This window comes from Triturus cristatus, chromosome 8 (genome assembly GCF_964204655.1).
Source record: "Triturus cristatus chromosome 8, aTriCri1.1, whole genome shotgun sequence".
Classification (NCBI taxonomy): domain Eukaryota; kingdom Metazoa; phylum Chordata; class Amphibia; order Caudata; family Salamandridae; genus Triturus; species Triturus cristatus.
Window position 1 is genome coordinate 1,601,033,089 of NC_140591.1, and position 23,129 is coordinate 1,601,056,217.

General features: G+C 44.7%; 1 pseudogene; it reads right to left on the bottom strand.

Annotated features, from left to right (window-relative positions):
• Positions 1–479: 479 nt before the first annotated feature.
• On the bottom strand, positions 480–1,964 carry LOC146806295 (zinc finger MYM-type protein 1-like; annotated as a pseudogene).
• Positions 1,965–23,129: the final 21,165 nt, after the last annotated feature.

The window sequence follows — 23,129 nt, forward strand, 5'->3', positions numbered from 1 at the left end:
TTACGCATGGCCATGTCCATTGCAGACACTGCATAGCCGCCTCATGACACAAGTGTTTAACTTTTGCCAAAATTCGCCGCTGCGTTTTGCCAGCTTTCGCTGTTTCCACCAGGCACCACGTGGAGGTAGCAGCAATACCCAGCTTTTTTTTTTATTTGTTTGTTTTTTATGTTATGTTTTTTTACTTTTTCTTTTACTTTTTTACCTTTTTGTGTTTTACTGTTTGCTATCTCTTCTATATTGTTTCCACTTTTCCATTTTCCTTCTTTCGTTATCTTACCACCTGTTTTTTTCATTTCTGCATACCTAGTGAGTAGCAACATAGCGAGTCTGATTAAAACCATGGAAAACATCTTGCGTACTTCTTTATGAGAAGAAGTCAACTTTGCGAGCCTTCTGTGCTGCAAATTCCCTGATAAGCTGTCCGTAATCCAGAGATCTAGCAATGTCATGTTCAATTGATAACAGGGCCAAATGATTCAGTCTCCTTGAGTCATTGATGTCCTCAAACTATTTTTAATCAATTTCAGTTTTGAAAAAGTTCTTTCCCCTGAAGCCACTGTAACTGGGATTGTCAACGCAATGCGTGAAGCCACTGCAAGATTTGGAACTGCAGTGCTCAGTTTGTTTTCATAAATGAATTGTAATGTTTCCAAAGCTGTTGCATTATTTGGCACCAAGGAGGAGAACATTCGCAGCTTGGTATGTAAATCTCCAGGATCAACATCTGAGTCTGATCTGTCGGTTAGCACGATGCTTAAATCTGCACAGCTTTTCATCAATTCATCATCGTTAATGCTAGCAATTTTCCCCATGTCGTGAAGGAATCCAAAGAAATCATAGTTATGTTTCATCTGAGTGAACCTTTCAGTCATGGACATAATTGCTTGATCCATCAAGACGTTAAAGAACTCAATGTGATATTTCTCTTTTGGTTCTAAGATTCCCTCATCACGACTCTCGTATTGAAATTGTCTCCTAATCGTTCTTCTTCGCAAACTTGTAGATGCAGGAAAACTTATCTCATCTGAGCTCATCTCCAGTTCTTCCGCCAACTCCTTAGCTGAAACTTGTGCAGATTTGAAACCACTCTCCTTATACGTTTCCAGAAACTGGACAGTCTTTTCAAGGCATTTCAATGCAATGTCAAGTTGCATATCCTTACTTTGCATGATTTTGCTAACGAGATTTATTTGCTGCAAAAGGTCATACCAAATCACCAGCGATACTAGAAATGCATAACTCCTTTATTGCTTAGCCAACCCGGCTGCCTCAGTTCTGGCCTTTGGGTCATTCGCTTCCTCTGATACTTCAACCACGGCGTCATAAACGGCGGCCACTTGGAAAAGGACAGCCTTGACGCTATCAATACGGCATTCCCATCGAGTTTCGGATATGGGCTTTACTGTCAGATCTTTAACGTGCTCAATGAGTGTTTGCCATCTCTGTGTTGAGGCAGAAAACAGTATGTAAATTCGATGCAAGATTTCAGAAAGAGTTACAGCGTGAGTGGATGAATGTGCCATATCACTAAGTACTAAATTCAAGCTATGGCAACCGCATGGAACATAGAACGCTCTTGGATTCATGTCAAGTAAACGTTTCTGAACACCACTCTTGCAGCCGCTCATATTTGCCCCATTATCATACCCTTGGCCTCTGCAATTTTGAAATGGCAATTGCAATGCCTGCAGTTTTTGCAAACATGCTTCTGTGAGACCAGCACCTGTGCTGCTTTCAACAGGCAAGTATCCAATGAAAAATTCACTTATTTCGACTGGCATCGTTTCCACGTTCACATTTCGAAGGTCCATCGTCATTTGCTCCTGATGACTTGCATCAGGTGTGCAATCCAAAATGACAGAAAAATATTTACTCTTTTGAATTTTTGCAATAATGTTGTCCAAAACTGAAGCTCCCATAAAATTAATTCTTTCATTTTGAATATTCTTGCCCAAGGTCATGGATTTCAGCGCATTTATTTCTACTCACATGCTCATGCATATATGGGTCATACTTGGCTAGCAGCTCAACCAGACCTAGAAAATTGCCATTGTTGTGTTTGAACAAAGTATCAGTTTTACCACGAAAAGCCAAACTTTGTTCTGCTAGAAAATGAACAAGGGACATGATCCTTTCCAAGACCTTGCCCCAACGATCACTTTCCACTTGCAGTAACTTCTGCTGTTCTTTATCTATTGTCTGTCCTTGTTTTAACCTTCTTTCTAATTCAACCCAGGCACTCACGGCGCGCATGTGTTTTGAAGAGGATTCATGATCAGACAGACAACTGTGCATGTGTGCCTAGTAAGTCATTTCCATCATTAGTACATTTTATCCCTGCGTCAGAAAACAATTTACAGCAAAAACAGAATACTGCATTATTGCTTTTTGAATAGACAAGCCAGCGCCTATCTATAATTTCACCATTCCTTAATTTCCGTGAGAACATGGTAACAGAAAAACGACGTTTAATTTTTGAGTGCTCATCAGTTGGATACTTTGTTTTAGAATCTGGGTCTCTGGAGGGACCCCTTTCAACAAGAAAAACACGTTGCGCGTCCGTAAGAGAGTTCGGCCACAAAGCAGGATCCCTCCAATCACATAAATCATATTCAGAACACAAGGCTGTAACATGGTCGTGCTCTTTGGCTTCCTTTTCAATACCAGCATCATCCGTCTGTAAACTCTGAACCTCCTTCCGAATGCCAGATGTTGATAGGCCGATGAATGATGTTTCAGTTTCTCTGTCTGAGGGTCTTTTGTAATAATCCTCATCCTGAGTTGGTAATTGCTGCATGTTTGTATCAATTTCAGAGTCACCTTGTTCATTTTCATTGGTCTGTTCATGAGTATCATTCTGCTCATGGATATCATAATTTTTTTGTTCTTCTTTATGGTCGTCAGCGCCTGTTTTACCTAGTGCATCATCATTACTCTGGCCAGAGGATTCTCCATCTTTATGTTTCCCTTGGGTGATAAAGTTCAGGATTGATCCTTCTTGTGATGCTACGAAAGCCTGCTGAGCCACCTTTCTCTTTCGTTTTGAATAACCAGATTCGTGTACTCGAATTCTCTTCATTTTGCTTGCAATGCAGCGGGCGAGGCTAGCAGTGGGTAGGAAAAAAAGAAGACAATTAGCAGTGGCGGCTGCTGAAAGATTTTGATGTGTCATTTTTATTTTCTTGCAAAAACAACAGTTGATGGACAGAATGCACAACAATGTCATACATTCACCTCAGTACAAAGATCTGGGCCTAAATCCATCGTTTTTTTGCTCACCACACCACCCCAATTCAGACATGGCCATGTGCAAATCAGCCTTGACCCTGTGCCTCATGGGAACAGTCCAGCCCGAACTGCCAAGCCATGTCTTCCCTGGACCGGAATCAAGCGTCCTAGGACCGGTTTCTGGCATTTCAGCCGTCATCAGCCATGATAGCTTGACTCCAGTGGCGTGGAGAGCACGGGACTCACGTCTGAGCATACCCGTCCCACTCGGGGTGACAAATGCAAAAACAACAGTTGATGGACAGAATGCAGAACAATGTCATACATTCACCCCAGTACAGAGATCTGGGCCTAAATCCATCGTTTTTTTGCTCACCACACCACCCCAGTTCAGACATGGCCATATGCAAATCAGCCTTGACCCTATGCTTCATGGGAACAGTCCAGCCCGAACTGCCAAGCCATGTCTTCCCTGGATCGGAATCAAGCGTCCTAGAACCGGTTTCTGGAAACCGGTCCCAGGATGCTTCTTTTCGGTCCAGGGAAGACATGGCTTGGCAGTTTGGGCTGGACTGTTCCCATGAGGCACAGGGTCAGACTGATTTGCATATGGCCATGTCTGAACTGGGGTGGCGGAGCTAAAGAATGGTGATGGATTAAACCCAGATCAGTTGACTGGGTTTGAGTGTTTGATTTACTCCATCATCCCCTTTTGTATCGATTTTTATTTTCTTGACAGGATTCTCCTGTGGCAGATGTCTTTTGATGGACCACATACGCAAGTTGTAAATTTTCCCCCAACACAACAACTTCAATAAAACAAAGATTTAAAGGTTGACTTAAACACAATTTTCAAGACACAAAAAAATACTCAACCTCCCAACATAAACCACAAATTACCAAATCCAAGGATATTTCCTAAAGAAATTAGGACTCTGATAGGTCACGTATGCAAAAACTGACTGTAGGAAATGAAGGCAAATGAAAAACCTGGAGTTAGAATAGTAATTTTGACCTCCCTGTGTTTGCCACGCCCACTGCTGCCCTGAGGACGCAGTTCAGGATAAGTAATGTTTTGAGCGAGTAGTGAGCAGCAGCAGGCCATATCTAATATATACGGCTCTGTGCTGCTTTCTCACCCTTGTGCAGTAACTTTTGTTGCTGTGCTGCATTGCGATAAAGAAAATCTGCCCCTCGGTGTGCATGCCTGGCCTGCCCAATCTAGCCTTAACCCTAGCACTCTTAGGCAGTCGGTGGCAATGAATTAAAAAAAAATACTCTTTCTATGGGATTTCCTTACTTCACTTCTACCTTCACCCTCTCTCTTAACATGACTCTAGTTCTACTTCTCCATGTACCTTGAACCTCCCTCTCTATGTATCTCACATGTGTCTACCTGACCTCTCAATATCTCGACTTCATCTTTTTCTACCCTTTTCATGGCCTAGCCTGTCTCTATTTGCTTCTGTGCCTGCATCCATAATTATCACTCTCGACCTCTGCTCTACCTATACTCTTTCTACCTCATTCCTCTATACACCTCATTATTTTTTCCATAAGACCTACCTGTATTTTTCCTCAATCTACTTCTCTTCTTACACAACCTTTTATTTATCTTTATTGCATCTCTGTCTCTACTACCCTACCTATGTCTCTCAGCTTTCCCTACCTCACCACTCCTCGCAACTCTATTTTATTTCTCCCTCTACTTCACGGCTTTCTCACCTGCACTCTTTCACTACCTAACCTCTCAACTTGCCTCTCCACTAGTTCACTACCTACCCTCTTCACTTCACCTTTCCCTTGTTATACATCTGTTCCCTTTCCTTCAACTCTCTATCTTACTCCCTTTTCACTACCTCTACTCTTTTTTACTCTATCAACCCTTCTCTCTTTTTCTCTATTTCTTCCAAAAACACATCTCTCTCTCTCGCTGGACCTCCTCTATTTCAGCTCCCGCCTCCACCTTAACTCTCTCACAATCTTTCTTTATTGATCTATTTCACCATCTCTTCAACTATCAAGGCGCTACCTCTGATAAACAGCACCACTTTTTCTCTGTAGCTCTCTACCTCACATCTCTCAATGCACCATAATTGACTGAATCTCTCTCGCGACCATGTCCGTCTCTTTATCACTCTGTTCCTACATCTATATAGGCCCAGAAACTGCATTTTGTTTCAGGGGTCCAGGGATCGATTCGAAAATGTTTTTGATGAATTAATGCCCACCTGGGCCTAACCTGGGCTGCCTGCTGAACTGTGCAGTGCACTGTGCAGACTCCTCCTGAGAAGCTGTCTCGGGACTCGACTCCCGACTCTGCAGTCTGCCTGTGTCCGTCTGTGGTGAAAATGGAAAATTAAGTGCTAAACTACTTTCTACGTTTACAAGAGGAGAAAAACTATATACATGTCCAACTTCAGTAATGCTTTTTGAAAGGCAAACAAATGATTGCATTTAATTATTTTTTACTTATTCCAGGTGAAAAACAACTTCTGCACGTTTATAAAGGTAGCACTGAATGCAATTTTCTTTTACTGCTTTGGCTAGAAACCTCAAATGAAAACGGAGCTGTCCTACAGTAGCTATTTACAAAGGCACCGAGGGCACATTTATGTTTTTTAGTTGGACTGCCACTGGCAACAATTTTCAGATAGTTTCACCCAACAAAACGTTTGAGAAAATAAAGAACAAGCGTGGGAGGCGGAAAATAAATGCAATATTTATGACATGTTCATAAAAAAAGTCACAAAATCAAATAACCTGCTGAGTTCAGAGAAAAGTCATAAGTCATAATGTCCTGTTATGAAGGGAACGTTTTAGCCTTTTTAACCTCGGTACTTCCGATGCAGATGCCCTTTTAGTCTAGAAATGTAAGACAACATTTACTATGGTCCACCATCTATACCTTGATATTCGCTCTTCTACACGGGAATGCAGATGATTACAACAAAACACCATGTATAGGGAAGCAGAAACAGCAACGACTCATGGCAATTGCAGAATCTACCAGACATCAGCAGTGATGACGACACACATAAGGTATTTACACAACAACCAAAGAAAAATTCTGGAAATTATGCACCAGATAATGCATTGTGTGCCAGGGGGTGACATCTGAAAAACCTCCACATTTGAGAAATATGGCTGGAATGGAAACATACACGCCTCTAAGAATCCTAAATCAAATGAACCACCATGTTGTGGCGAAGTACTAGACTTCGCTTTGTGAACCGAATCAAAACTGAGGTAAGGTGGCCCCTATTGAATCAAAGGATGACACACCTGTCCCTTTACACCCCTTTTCTTAAGTGATCGTGACTTCTGATCACCTGTGTCCTCTGGATACGCGGGCAGCGATGTAGTAAATAAGGCTTCGTTTTCACCCCAGAATAGACAAATCTTGAAAAAGGTAAGCGTTTACATAAAGGTCTTTTTTTTAAAACTAAATTTTGAAGAGAGAGAGCGATAGTTAATATAGAACAGGGACAAGAAGGTCAAAGTATAACAGATATTTATTATACAATGAAGTGAATTCAAAAGCTCACATATTCAGTGACAATAAGCGTGACATAAAAAATGAAAGTGAACTTTAAAAGAAGACAACAAGAATTGAACCACTTTCTTTTAAACTTAATATGAGGGGTTCATGTTGTAAGCGGTCGACGACGTTTCGAACTCAGTGAGTTGAGTTCATCTTCAGGACAAAAGTGAGCATCTATAATTGTCAGTGTAGATATAAGGAGGGGTCGAGTATATCAACTAGGATTTTGATTACTAATCACGAAATTTTCTGTGCAAGTTACTGCATCATAGTGGGGCCCTTAGTCCCAGAGGTCCCAGCGCGAAGCAGCACTTGAACAGGACTCGCTCTATCTCACCGGGAGGCACGCATTCAATGCATTTCTATCCAACTATTAAATCCGCCTGGCACCTGATTCTTTGAGGTTCCTCCAAATGAATTCATATCGTTTCTAAAGCCTCCTGCTATGACTAAGGGCCCCACTATGATGCAGTAACTTGCACAGAAAATTTAAAGTTAAGTTTAAAAGAAAGTGGTTCAATTCTTGTTGTCAATGCGATGTCTTCTTTTAAAGTTCACTTTCATTTTTTATGTCACGCTTATTGTCACTGAATATGTGAGCTTTTGAATTCACTTCATTGTATAATAAATATATGTTATACTTTGACCTTCTTGTCCCTGTTCTATATTAACTATCGCTCTCTCTCTTCAAAATTTAGTTTTTAAAAAAAGACCTTCATGGAAACGCTTACCTTTTTCAAGGTTTGTCTATTCTGGACCTTTTTTAGGCCAATTAGAACCATTGTGTCTCTCTCCACATTGTATCACCCCAGGTTCGTATATTGGGGTACCCTTGTTTCCTATCAAACACTCGTTTTCACCCCAGGCACACCAGGAAAACTGCAAAAGAAACAAATTTCCGCAACCTCAGCACGTGACGCACTACTCATGTTTACCTACTGTTTACCAAAAACCTATCATGCTTCCCTTTCTTCCCTTTTTCACCTAAAATGTTTTTTTTCTTTGTATTTAAAAAATTGTAAGACTCACTGAGACACACCTTCCTACCACAGTTTGGCAATGTGTGACAGCTAGATGGCACTCGTCCGCGTCGTAACGTTCAGAGTCCGACCGCCAGAAATAATGCAGACTGAGACTGACACATGCCACGCCGCACGCGGGAAGCAGTTTGAGGAGGTTGAGTCTGCGCAGATCACTCTATCCTCAGCTTCTGACGTCTGCCAGCCGCAACACCCGCCTTTGTGAGATTGAGGCACGCGTCGTACCGTTCTGAGTCCGACCACCAGAAAGAATGCAGACTGACACACGCCACGCTGCACGCGGGAAGCAGTTTGAGGAGGTTGAGTCTGCACAGATCACTCTATCCTCAGCTTCCGACATCTGCCAGCCGCAACGCCCGCCTTGGTGAGATTGAAACAACCCGGCGCCACTTACTGCCAATCAGGAACGAGGAACACAGGTGCGGGAAGGGGGGGGGGGTGACGGTCAGGGTGTTTGCAATGCAAGTTAGTGGAAGCCGGAGGCCGCCAAATCCCTGCCAGGGGCCGCCACGAATATGTATTGTATCCGATTCCTCATTGCAGCCCCTGAGGTTTGGCAGCCCTGTGCAGGTGCACAGCTTGCACATGCCTAAGGCCGCCCCTGGCTCAGGGTACACACAGTACTAAGAGCTATTTTCCCTCCCACAGAGTTAGAGGGGATGATGGACCGTTTAGTGCCACTCTTATAATGGGCCTCTCTGTGTGTTATTTGTTTCTTGTCACCTGGAACATTTATTTATTTTCTAGCATATTTATTCTCTTATATAATGAGAGGCAGTAAGTAAATTTTCAATCATTTCTGCATAGGCTCTCCCTCAGAATGTCCTACGTACCTGGAAGTAGGGCAGGCAGCGTGACTGCTTGGGATGACAGCATCATTGGGGAAAGTGGATGAGTGGATTTTTGTATGGATACATGAATGCAGATACAAATTAATGGTTCATTGACAAGGTGCATGGATCAATGTATTAATGAGTGAATTTGTAAATGAAGGGATGGTTTAGAGACATAGTGCAAGAATGAGGGTCTGCAAGGAGGAATTTTAGACCAAATCCATGAATGCATGTATAAGTGGGAGAAAAAATTGCCAGTGGCTGGATAAATAGATAGGCTTATTAATGGGTGACTTCATGATGAATTAGTTGATAAATATGGTGTAAGAGTTCTTAGATGACTGAGTACCTGTTGGTGAGTCCTCATTGTGACGGGACATGATGCTCTCCTCTGCTGCCCTTTCACATTTCAATGCACTCACTTATCCATCAATACACCCAGACATGCACCCAGTCCTCTGTTAATTCATGCACTCATTCATTAGTCCGTGCATCACTTCATTCTTGCATTCATTCACTCGCTCTCCACAGAACCAAGCATACACACAAAGCAATCAGTAAGGCACATTAGGCCAGATTTATCATAGTGCTGCATCACCCTTGCTCCATGCAAGGTGGCCAGAAGGCAAAGCAAAACTAAAGTGAGATTTTTCAAGCCACACAAAGCCACCTTGCATGGCTTTTTAAATCTGAAGTAACGCAAGGCGACGCAAATTACTGCCTGGCACTACTGTGCCCCAGGTGCCTTCTGAAATTTAATATTAGTGGTAGACCTGGGAACATGTCAAAACACTCCTCCTCAGGGGAGGCATAGCAAATGAGAAATAGCTTTATTCCTCCTCATTCTTTCCTCTTTCTACAATTTCTGCATTCTGTAGAACTCATAGAAAGAGGAAAATGCCTCTGAGGATTGTTTTTGTGCAGGAAAGTGTCCATTCCTTCAAAAAACAATCATGCCTGCAATGCAGGCACCCTTGCACTATTACGCAAGGGTGCCTGCATTGGCAATGGGCAGACAAAAGTGCGCCAGCTCAAGGAAAGAACAGGAATGTGCTTTAGAACGTAAAATATGGCGCATTCCTGCCCTTTCCATTTCACGCAATGCAGCAAGGTGGTTTGCTGCGTTGCTCTGCATGAAAGTATGATAAGCTTTAGTGGGTTTACCAATGTTTATTTTATAATTAGCCTTGAGGAGATTCAATAGCGGGGCATGCAAACTCCGATTAGCTATTTGCGAGTTCGGTAATACCGAATTAGCTATTAGCGAATTCGGTATTAGCGAAATCGCAATTGACCGCGTCGCTCCGGGAACGTGCAGATGACATCACCAACCAGGAAATACTGCAGCCCCACCCTCATTGCCTCGACAGAGGAGCAAACAGGAGCTGTGAGTGAAGACTGCCTGTGCAGAGTGAAGCCACACCGACTGTGCAATTCGCAAAACCTATTCATCATGGAGAAGGAAGTGCCATTCAGCGCGTCAGCACGCAAGCGCAAGCGCAAGTTCTCTGACAGGGAGCTTATAGAGGGAGTCAGCAGCAAGCACGATCTCCTTTTCGGTAAGCTGTCCCTCAAGGTGCGTGAGCAGGAGAAGCGGCGCATATGGCTGCGCATCCGGGAGAGGGTGAATGCAGTTGGTGTAACGCCCCGCAACATCGACGACCTCAAGAAAAGGTGGTACGACCTGCGGAAGCGTGCCAAGGAGAGGATTGCGGAGAGGCTCCGGGAGGGGAGCAGGACCGGAGGCGGCCCTTCAACAGTACAATCCAACACTGCCCTGGAGGACCTGGTGGAAGGGACGATCGAGCGGGAAGCCGTCGTGGGAGTGACCCAGATGGACACGTCCGGCGCAGCCACAAGTGCCCAAGGTAAGATGCATGCCTGTGCCCATACCCAGCATAGCGTGAATCCATTCCCATGCCCCCAGCAGGACCTGAGTGTGTATGCAGCTTTGGGCCACACAGTTTTACTCTTAACACTAGTGCATCATGGGAGTTGTAGTCTAGTCAGCCCAGTGTGCATGTACAGGCGTAAATACAATTACGGATCACCACATCAGTTGAACATGGATATAGACTGTTTATTTAGTGGATCACAGAGGGACATGTACGTGTACAACACTACGGAGGTGTAACTATCCCACTAACCATGCACTGTTTCACACACAGATGCATCTCCTGGGGAATCGGACGACAGCGGCCAGCTGATCATATCTGAGACACCGGTGGATTCCGACATGGAGACAGCGCAGGATGCGCATCCATCACCTCCACCTGCCACCCCACCACCACCAGCACCAGCACCACCAGCACCAGCACCACCAGCACCAGCACCAGCCACACCAGCACCTGCACCATCCACACCAGCTGCAGCAACAACAGCCACTAAAGCGCAGAGGCGCAGGTCCCAAGTAGCGCCCTTGCAGGTGATGGAAACACCCTCCACACAATTGGGACAAAGTCTGCGCACCATCACACCGCCTGCTGCACCACCTGGACGCGCCAGACTCCAACAGCGGTGCAGGGCTCGGCCAAGTTCTGTCTCCTCAGGCGACCGTGATCTCCCACACACTTCTGCCATCGAGGAGAGGATGCTACGTGTACAGCGCCTGCAGGGACGACACATGGCAACAATTAGCTCTAATATCGTGCGCCTTGCTCGGGAAATGCGTGCCATGAGTGCGGCGGTTAGGGACATGTCCACTGTGGTGGCAGAGGGCAATGGGCACCTCAGGGAGGACATCCAAGAGCTCACCCGTGCCATGAGGGAGGGCCATGAGTGCGAGAAGAGGAGGCACCGTCAGCAGTTGTTGCGGTCCGCGGCCTCTACAAAGGCCATCACACGTCTCAGCAACAGCACCGCAGTGTCGGCACGCCGCTCTGTGTCCTTGCAGGTGGACCTTGGGCACTTTTGCGGGGATGTAGCAAAGGCACTAGGGCAGATGACCGCTGCTGTCGAACACCTACAGAGCGGCACATTCAGTGCTGGTGCATTGGGAGGGGAAGATGGCAGTGAGGCTGCCTCGAGTGTCAGCAGTGTGTCAGTGGCAGAGGCCAGCACCAGGCGCCACAGTTCGCGGGCCTCCATGGGGACAGGGCGTGGTGAGGCGTCGGAGACACCTGAGCGGAGGCTTGGTGTACGTGGCAAGCGCAACTAGACAGAATTACAGGCCTACCTGACCGTGGTGGGGCAACCATGGTCCTCCCCTTCCTGAGTCTGCACAGCCGTGACTTTAACGCACATTTGTTTTAACTTCTTACATGTGGTGCATATTTTTCCATTGCTTGTTTTGTTGCACCTACCGCAGTGCTACTGTGCATTAAACAGTTGCACCCCCAACAAATTAGTTATGTATCATTCTCACCTGATTCAGAAATGATGTTGCATGATGTATGTTCGCCTCCTATGGCCCTCTGCTGTGTCAGGGACGTGTGCCTGTCGGTGTTGGGCGGGTGGTTGGTCATCCCGGTGGTCCCCATTCCTGTCCACCTCTATGGGTATCCCCCTTCTGGTCGCAATGTTGTGCAGCATTGCACATACGGCAATAATCCGGCAGCAGGTTTCAGGTTTGTATAGCATGGCGCCGCCAGTCTTGTGTAGGATTCGAAAGCGACTCTTCAGAATCCCAAATGTCCTCTCTATTACATTCCTGGTGCTAATGTGTGCAGCGTTGTAGCGTTGCTCCTGTGGGGTTGCTGGATTGATGTATGGGGTGAGTATAAAATCACGCAGGGCGTAAGCACTGTCACCTAGAAGATAGAAGCAAAGACTTAGCAATGGTGAAGTTCATACATGTGTGGTGTTCATGTTGGGAAGCGGGATTTGTACGTACCAAGCAGGAGTCCCTCTCCAAATTCTCCGTTGAGTAGACGCCTGTGGATTCCACTGTTGCGGAATATATAGGAGTCGTGTGTGCTCCCTGGGAATTGTGCCACTAGGTCCGTTATGATGTGATTGGCATCGCACACAACCTGCACGTTGATTGAGTGGTATGACTTGCGGTTACGGAATATGTACTCATTTCCTGCCGGTGGACATATGGCGATGTGCGTACAGTCGATGCATCCAATTACATGGGGGAATTGTGCCACCTGGTAGAATGCCTGTTTGTTGCGGTCCAACTGCTGTGGGGTTGTGGGGAAGCTGATGTGGGAGTGTAGCATTGTCAGCATGGCATCTAGGAATTTCTGGAAGAAGCGTGAGAGTGCGCTTTGCGATACGCCTCCGGCTACCGCAATTACCCCCTGGAAACTTCCTGAGGCCAGTAGGTGCAGGCTGCATAGGACCTGGACGTGCGCAGGGATAGCATTGGTCCGGTGTGTCTGGTGCTGCAGTAATGGTTCCAGGTCTGCAATGAGGCGCATGATCATGGCACGATTGAGTCGATACTTCTCGTACACCTCGTCCTCATTCTGGCCGAGCAAGGTGATGCGCTGTCTGAAAACTCTCTCCTGGACCCTTCTCCTGCGCTGTCCTGCCGCATTGATACGCATCCTCCTTGCAAGCACGTAGAGGGCTGCCATTTTGTGGTAGCCAACAGGGTCTCCTTGGCCACATTTAAGGGGTTGGTGATTACCACAATCAGTTGCACCTGTAGAATCATTTTTTTTTATTCACCAATTTTTTTTTTTAACTTTACCTCCAGGTTCTGATTCCCCTTATTTAGCTCATGCTAAATAGCCATTTTTGGGATTTTCGGTATTTGCGACTGTTGTTGCATTGGGTAGCGATTCGTTATTAGCCATTGGCACTTGCCGGGAGCTATTAGTGATTTCGGTGATTGCTAATTCGGTATTTAGCGATTCGGTATTTTTGCATGTTGGTTAATTGCGAATTGGTATTTTACCGGATTTCATTTAGCGATTCGTTATTTGCTCACAGTTTTGGTTGATGCATTGGGATTCGTTTTTTTTTAATCGCTAACGGGTGTTATTAGCGATTCGGTATTTTACCGACTGGATTTTGGCTTGATGCATGAGGCTGTATGTTTTCTAATTGTTTCAAGCAACTTAGCAACTCAAATGAATTGCAAACATTTTCCCTGGTTTTCACTCATGAAAATGTGTTGATCAAGATACCTTCACTTTTTTGGGACATTTTGGGCCAGATAAAGGTGGCTAAATATTGGTCGGTAACTCCGAAATTGGGTAAATTTCAGCGTTACGACCGGTATATAGCCATTCCTAATGTAGGTAAGGAATCAGTAAATAAGGAATCGGTAAATACTGATTCCTTAATACCGATTCCTTATTGCTCTTGCATTTAAGGAATCGGTAATACCGATTCCTTAAATGCAATGTAGGAAGCACATTAAAGAGTGCTTTTGGGCCTTAAGAAATCGGTAATTACCACCAACTTCAAGTTGGTGTTAATTACCGATTTCCTTTAAAAAAACACTTTTTTGCTTTTTTAAGAGTGCCATGTGGCACACATCCATGCCCCTAACTTTTTGCCTTCAGACCTCTTATTTGCTGACTTCGTTCTTTCTGGTTCTAGCACTCTGCACACTTTACCACTGCAAACCAATGCTAAAGTGCTTCTCTCCCTAAATCATGGTAATATCAGCCTATACCTAATTGGCATATTTAATTTGCCTGCAAGTCCCTAATGACGTGGCCTACCTGTGCCTTTTAATCTAATCCTACTAGTGGACCTGCAGCACTAATTGTGCAGCCCACTTAAGTTGCACCTTAAACATGCCTCAGGCCTGCCATTGCAGCCAGTGTATGTAGTTTTAAACTGCCATTTTGACCTTTCAAAATAACCCTTTTCCCTCTCCCAAAGCTTCCTTTGTAGTATATATAAGTCACTCCTAGTGTAGGCTCTGGACAGCCCAGAGGGCACAATGCAATGTATTTAAAAAGTAGGAAATGCACTTTTAGGTTTTACATGTCATAGTAGAGCAAGGCATAGGATACATTGGAGTTTACATTATATCTGTATTTAGCAACTATAAGACAAAAATTAAATCAATCACTGGACTGATCACAAAGGACTTCTCTATGTTGCCAAAATCTCAATTTCCACGATATACCACTCAAGGGCAGGCACTATACCAAAATGTTGCCAAGAATTGAAACTCAAAGTTCAGGACTAATCAAAGTTCAGCACGGATCAATTTAACAACTCTGCCGGGGAATGGAAGTTCACCATGGTGATGTGATGATGATGCAGGTGACTGTGGGGAACTTTTATAATTGCTCAAACAGTGCTTCCCTGTCCTGATGATGACCCAATTAAAAACAAGGGTGAAAATGCTGTTGATGCACCCTAGGCAAAGTTGGGATGAAGCATTAATTGCACTGTGCTTTTGCTGTAATTCAGGCAAAATCTATTTAAATTGGAAACAAACTGCCATTTGGGGCCTTTTCTGTTACCACTATGTACTGTTTTTGTACGTTGTTTAATGTAGACACAATGAATACAACTGGTTTATTTTGCATTGTATTGTCCTTTTAAAAAAAAAAAAACTAATTATTTAATAATAATCTTTGTAAATGTCCTTTGTGGATAGCTGTCTTTTGATTTTCTCTTTTTGCTTGACATAAATATTTTTTTTAATTTTGATTTGGAACACTTGTGGTTTTTCATTATTTACGGCCCCAGGTTGTGGTTTAAAAGGACCTTCCCTGTTGGGTAAAACTATTGGATAAATCCTTCATCAATCAATAGCAGTGCTAAGGTTGTAGTAAAAACTGCTTTTTGGTACAGTGAAATCATTGCCCATCATTGTAATGCCAAATCTGGGGGGCCTAGTGGGGGGATTTTTAGTCATCGAACCTGTATCTATATTGGAAACTTGTATGGATGCAACCCATCCACCTCAGGCCCACACCTCGTTTATAACATTTAGGCGGGATACATTGTTGGTCAGTGAATTTAAATGTAATTGAAATAAACAACCAAATCAAATTGTTAGCATGTTCACTCTGTAATCATGCAACAGAGGACACTGAACACATGCTATTTATTTGTCCTGTGTACGATAGACCAAGGCAGACTTGAATCAAAACACTTTGCATCACCCTTGGTGTGGGGTACTTCAGAGTAGCCTACCAAATTTTATGGTCTGACATTAGTCCTCTTATAGTCAGTATGTATATGGTGTGTGGCTACGGAGAAAGAGGAAGGGTATTACGTTATGACTCTATAAATAGTTTTCCGTTATTTACTGCCGATCAATTTTATATGCAAGTATGTCTATATCAATATGGTTCTATGCACCTAGATTTTACTTTGCACTTTAATTCACTTCTAGCTGCTATTGGATTACTCAATGATGCATAAACAAGATTGAGACTGCAGATGTTACAATAATATTTTTACATTTTTACATTTTACATAACAATTGTTTATTGAAATGCTCTTTTTATTGTTAAAGTTTTAAGTAGAACTATTTATATGTATAAAACATTTTCATATGTCATTTTTCTGATGTTTTCACACGTTTTATGATCTAGCTTCCAAAATAACCTAATGAATGGAACAGGTTGGGCCCAGTCAGCGCAAACAAATGTTCTGAGAAGGTAAAGTTCTGTGGAGCATGGCTGCAGGAGGTGTCCCGAGAGGGAGAGTCATCTCTAAATAGCCTTAGGTCGAAGCCATAGTGAAGAAGTGAAGACTCCTGTGTTCGGACTTAGTCTATGAAATGGAAGTTGAAAATCACCAGCAGGACAAGGCAGAAGACTGTAGCTGAAGACAGTTTTACAAAGCCAGATACCCCTTTGGGAAAGGACTGCTGAAAAGGCTTTGCTGTGGAGAAAAATGTAGCTGGAGAAATTGCAAAGTCAATCTGATGGTTGATGAAACTTTGGCAGATACGTGATTTGCCAAAAACAAACCAACTTTGCTCTGGTTCTGGAAGGTTGGAGAATCTTCTAGACAGTGGCTTTAAAGTGCATTGAATTGCTGCCTCCCCTGCCCTAGCTCCAAGCTGACTGTAATGAAAGGGTGCGGGTGTTAGACCCTTTGTATGAAGCCCGAGCACAGGCTAATCAGTTGCAAGTGGGGCTGTGCTCAGCTCTCTCCCCCATCCTGCCAACATATGGCCCATTGAGCCACACCTAATACCTCTATTGTGTCACTGTCTGGGAGGAATTCAGTTTAACTATCAGCTACACCTAGTCATGTGTAAACCTGGGAAGAACTCATGGAATTTCACTCTGCAGAATTTTGCATAGTTATCAAAAAACTCCATGAGATGCTGTGAAATTCCACCAATGGGCAGAAAATGCTCACCCTGCTGTTTCATGCCGGTAGCATGTTCTGTGCTAAAATTAGCAAAAGGGCACCTTTTGGTGCATAAGGACATCCCCATTTGGTTTTACCTGCTTCTGTATAGCTTTTCCTGACAGCTCTTTTCCAACTTTTCAATCCACCTAACACAACCCATCTGATCAGCAAAATTCCAATCCTACCTTTTATTCACTTATTTGTATTATTGTCTATCTTTCTGTGTGTTTGTTTTATTTCTGTGTGTGTTTTTTTCATGAAATGTTGTTCTTTGTTTTTGTTTTTCTTTCCTTTCCTGACCTTTTCTTTGTCCTCCTCCTCTCTCCTAAGTTTGACAATCCCAGCCCGACTGCCTCCCGTCCACGCCATAGCAAAACAAGGCAGCACCAGTACTGACACCCGCACACCCTGTGGATGAAACACTTGCAAAGGGGTGCTGCCCCACCTCATTTTCAGCAAAATAAATGTAGCCTCACTAATATTTTGGGTGCAGCGCCACCTCCCTGACATGTTGGCAGTAGGCCCGGTAAGAGTTACACTCTGCTGGAGCATTGGATGCTCTGTTGGGAAGTGCAGGGGTGTGGGCGCCCCAGCACAAAGGTCCAATACACCCAGCTTTAGTGGACACACTACTGGGCCGACATCTTTGAATAGGAGCAGGACATGCTAGGTGTCGAGTAATGGTGGTGGTGAGTAATATAATTTTGTGTTTTCGAAAAATTCAATTTTTTTTTAACAGCATGAACAGATTCATAAACAAGTAAAGTTTACATGATGATTGAAAAAAATAGATACATACACATATTATGCACATATATACACACATATATGTACACACCTATATTATCTACTGGCGGTCGCCAGTAGATAGGTATAGTTAGGACCTATTTTCCATAGGAAATCCGCAACATTCTATTCCCAATAAGTCTGGCGCGATTGACGAATCTTCGTGAAATTTTCAAAACTTTTTGCCAGCTCTGTTCCGCTCCTACCCTGAAAGCTGCGCAGTGATTCATCAAGCGGGGGCCGAGAAAAAAGGGGGGTCCCAAAACGCGTTTTCCCCATGCAATTTCCCATAGGACCTGTTGTCGCAGCTACAGCCCGAACTGCTGAACGGAATTATACCAAATTTGGCAAAGAGGTAGTCCTCAGTTCAGACTCGTGCCTTTTGCTTAAATGGTGTAAATCCGTTCAGTAGTTCCTGAGAAAATTAGAGTTAAAAGTTACTGATATCTATGGCCGGGGAGGTTCCGCGCACCCTCCCCGCACCCTCCCCGAACCCTCCCGAGCACGAGCTGAATGCTAATTGGCTGCCAACACTCTAAATCAGCAAGTGTTGGCAGCCATCTTGTGCCTCGGTAGAACCGAGTCACAAGAAAACCGAAAAAAAAGGTGCAAAATTCGACAAGGAGGCAGGGTAGAAACACCCTGACCCCCTAGGCCTGCTCAGGGGGTCCCACAAGGACCCCCAAGGCCTAAACAAATATATATATATTTTTTTTGAAATCGCAGGATGCGCGTAGGGTCCGCGCATCCCGCTAGCGAAAAAAAAGAACGAAGCGCGGGCTCCCGCGCTTCGTTTTGATTTAGCCACCAGGGGGGCCAAGTCCCGGGGGCAATATGGTATTATAATGGGGGGCCCAGAGGGCTTAAAAAATGAATGGGGAGGCTCATGGCCCCCCCGCGCCCCAGGGGCCGCCACCCCCGGGGCTTTTTAAAAAAAGTATATACCCTGTGTGGGGGGCTCAAGCCACCCCACACACCTTGGGGACCGCTACCTCCCCGGGGCTCTAAATATGTAAAATGGGGGGTCCGTGAGGGACCCCCCAGCCCCGTGGACCACCACCCCCGGGGCTTTGAAAGAGGTGGGAGTGGGGCCGCGCGGCCACCCTCCTGGAGCCCTTGATGGCCCTGGGTACCGACACCACCCAGGGCCGGCTCCTGCAGTGTCCCGGGGTGCCCACTGCAGTTTGCAACGACAGAGCTGAAGCCTCGCGGCTCCCACCCTGTCATTGCAAACTACTTTGCTATTTGGAAGAGAGAGCAGGAAACCTGCTCTCGCTTCCAAATAGCAAAGCTGATTGCTTTTCCACATGGGAAGCAGCATGTTAACTTAAAACACCCCACGGGGCGCGTTTGCACAGTGGTGAAGGTAGGGGGCGGGGCCTAAGGTGATGTGTGTGCAAACATGCCCTGTGGCCCGTTTAAGTTGGGGAATTAATTCCTCTTCAATCCTGAGGGTCCCTGTGGACCAACTAGCCCACCAGGTACCTCCAGTAAGTGCCACGGAGCTGCGTTGCAGAGTGTTGTAAAAAGGGGCGTGGCCTCTGGACACCTCTCTGCAATGCAGCTCCCTGGCGCATACTGGAGGTACCTGGTGGGCTAGTTGGCTCCCAGGGGACCTCAGAATTGAAGAGGAATTCATTCGCGCCACAGGGCGTGTTTGCACACGTCACCTCAGGCCCCGCCCCCTGCCTTCACCATTCTACAAATATTCCTTCAAAATCAGCCGAACTACGAATTCCGATTTACTCACCTGTTATCAGGAGAGAACCCAGGGCTGCATCTTTTAGCCCAGCACTGACTCTGAAAAGTAATTCTAAGCGTACTTACCAGTAACTTGTATTTCCTTCCATAGGGGTCCATTGTGTGGTTTTCAGCAGAAAATTTTCGAAGTGTCCATTTTTGAAACGTACAAATATTCCTCTAAAATCAGCTGAACTACGAAATCAGATTTACTCACCTGTAATCAGGAGAGGACCCAGTGCTGCATCTTTTAGCCCAGCATTGACCCTGAAAATTAATTCTATGCGTACTTACCAGTAACTTGTATTTCCTTCCATAGGAATCCAATGTCTGGTTTTCAGCAGAAAATGTTCTGTGTCCATTTTTGAAACGTACAAATATTCCTCTAAAATCAGCCGAACTACGAATTCCGATTTACTCACCTGTTATCAGGAGAGAACCCAGGGCTGCATCTTTCAGCCCAGCTATAACCACTGAAAAAAACAAAGGTTACAGGGATTTTATAGTTAGAATTCAAATGTCACTCTTAAGAAACCAGAGCAATTCAGCAGTTATATTTAGCTAACCATAACTCGCGCCCCCGCAATGCACTTCTTATGAGCTCACATATTACATTACTCATGACATGGTCAGTGACATCACTCATGACATCACTGATGATATTTCAAGTGACATCACTTATGACATCACTGAAATTTGTGAAAAATACACTCAACATCATTTTTTGAATAAAGGTGAACTCTAAATATTTAGTAAAACCTTTACAAACAAAAAATATATTCGGGACTACCGACGTCACTGCAATGATTTTAGTAGTCGCAAAGAGCGCGTGGTTTATACAAAATGTAAAACATATAGATAGACATATTATACAGTGAATTCAACAGTAGATTTTTATTAGTGTACTTTTCAAACTCATATTTTTTGTAGTGAGTTTCCAGAATAATCGCCTTCAAACACTATTTGCTTTTTTAATGAAGATAACGGAAGTCGCGATGACGTCATTAATCGTGGCTAGCTTGTGTTTTTCAACAACTCTGAAACATATATGTAGACATACTGTGAATTCAAGTTTGGAAAACCTATCAATCTCAAATATAGGAAGTTTTGACCCTCGCACCACAGATGTCTCCGATACTGGTGGGAGGGTATTGTGGACAAACACAAGCGCTACTCAAGGGATTCAGTAATAAGTACCAGACCAAACGTTGGTACCACCACGTTGTAAGGAATCTGCACATACACAGAACTATGCATAGGATTATGGGACCGCCGTAGTACCCACGAGCCCAGGACTGACTAGCTAAAGTGTCTCACTCGCTCTCCTACTTACAAACAGAGAAACAAATGATTAGACAACGCAGAACGCAACACTCTTGGATCTCTCAGGAATTGTGGTAACAAGACACCCCTTTCGTTCACTTCTCTCGTACCTGTCCACAACAAGATCTGACAGAGTCACGGAATTAGTTTAAAATATTTATTTCAACTAACGTGCTCTAAAATGCAGTATACGTGCCATTACTCATTACTAGCATAATAATGCATAATACTAATATTGTCAGTATAGCAGCAAGTCTATACATTATGAAGAGAGATGTCATCTTACAAAGACATTGGAAACTGGACTACAGTGCCCAAGCTCCCTCCCCGTGGACTGAATATGTACTAAATATATAATAGAAGATCTCTGGGCTTTGTCAGCAGACCCCATACCTTTCGGACATAGATCGTATTTCTACATCACATGTGCGTATTGCTCTTCTCCCTGCAAAGGTCCCTCTCCCAGTGTGTCTGTGTTAAACTTGCAGTCCTGTGATATCAAAATCCAAGTGTTACACAAACAGCACATGCAGGGTATGTTTTGTCTATGTTCTAGGGCCTGACCAGAACAGAATAACAAGGGGCATTGTTGATTGACCTTGCTTACAATTATCAGACTAAACTCCAGGAATAGGCGGAGAACAATCCCAGCATACAGGTCTCATTTGAAAGGTGTAAATAGTCTTGCATAGCAGAAAGCGTTTAGTAACGTGTGCAAAAGCAGCATCATGGATCCCGGGCTCATGCTAACTAACCCCTTCGCTGCTAGGACTTTTCCCCCTGTGCTAATCTTTTTTTGGGCTATTTGGGATAGTTCGCACTTAGGCCCCTGTAACTTTTTGACCACATAAGGAATCCACTCCAAATGTGCGTCCTTTTCTTCCAACATCATGGGGATTCTAAGGTATGGACACAGAAATTAGCCAAAATACAGCAAAATTTTGTAAGGGATTCTGGGTAACAGAACCTGGTAATAGCTAGACAAGTCACCCTTTCCTCAATTCCCCTGTGTGTCTAGTTTTCAAAAATGTATAGGTTTGCTAGTTTTCCCTATGTGTTGGCAGAGGTAGGGTTCAAAATCTACAGCTGGACACTTTGCAAAAAAAGGGTCAATTTTCACTGTGAAAATGTGTATGTCCACTTTGCGTTTTGGGCCATTTCCTGTAGTGGGCACTCGGCCTACCCACACAAGTGAGGTACCATTTTTCTCAGAAGACTTCGGGGTGTGTAGAATTTTGTGGATCCACACAGATTCCAGAACTTTCCACCACAAAAATATGAGGAAAATGTGTTTTTTTAACTAAGTTTGAGGTTTGCAGGGATTCTGGGTAAAAGAACCTGGTGAGAAGCACACAAATGTATAGGTTTACTAGGTGTTCCTATGTGCCGGCTACCCTAGGGCCCAAAATCTACAGGTAGGCACATTGCAAAAAAAAAGTCTGTGCCTAGTGGGCTTTCTGCCGCCCTGGGGTGGAATCGGGGGGGAATGGTTGCCCGGATATGGCACCAAGGGGGGGGGGGGGCAGAAAGACTGTGGCTATTTTTGGGGGGTGGGGGCATTGATATACCCATTCTGGGCAGCTCCCACCCCCACGCATAAAAAAGCCAGTGCAGGGGGGCAGAAAGACTGGAATTTCCATGGGGGTGTGGGGGTATTGTCATGCCCATTTTGGGCAGCCCCCACCCCTACATGAATTTTAAAAAATCCCTGGTTTCTAGTGGGCTTTCTGCCCCCGGGGGGGGCACATTGGGGGCTACTAGATTGGGGGCTACTGCTGCCAAGGGAGACAGAAAAGCGTGTTGCACCCGGACTGATTCCTGGTGCATCACAGAGCCACGGGGAAGAAGCGTGCCGCATCCCCACTTGGTTTTGACGCCTCGCCGAGCAGCCAGGAAGAAGCACGCCACATCCACACCTGGTCACGACGCATCGCCGAGAAGACCATTGCAGCACCGCCATCAGCTGCAAACGCATCGTACCGGATCATCATATCGCACTGAGCTGCAATTTTGTCGCATCGCACCGGATCGTCGCATCGCATCGAGGCGCCATCTTGTTGCATCGTAACCGGAACACAGTAAGAAACCGACGCATCCCCTCCTCTCCGGTAAGGAACCGACGCATCACTTTCCCTGCACTGCAGTAAGGAACCGACGCATCACCTACCCCAAAGCAAGGAGCTGATGCATCACCTTTCCTGCAGCTCCTTTGTTTTTTTTTGCGTGACGCATCTAAGGTACTTTGTGAGAAGAGTGTCTCATTTACAGCTTGCATTGAACTGAACAATTTCTATCATTTGAAAGTCTTATTTTTAATACTGTAATGTGGATTTTTGTTGTTTTGTCTTGTTTAGATAAAGATTACTTATTTTTCTAAACTGATGTGGTGTCCATTTGTAG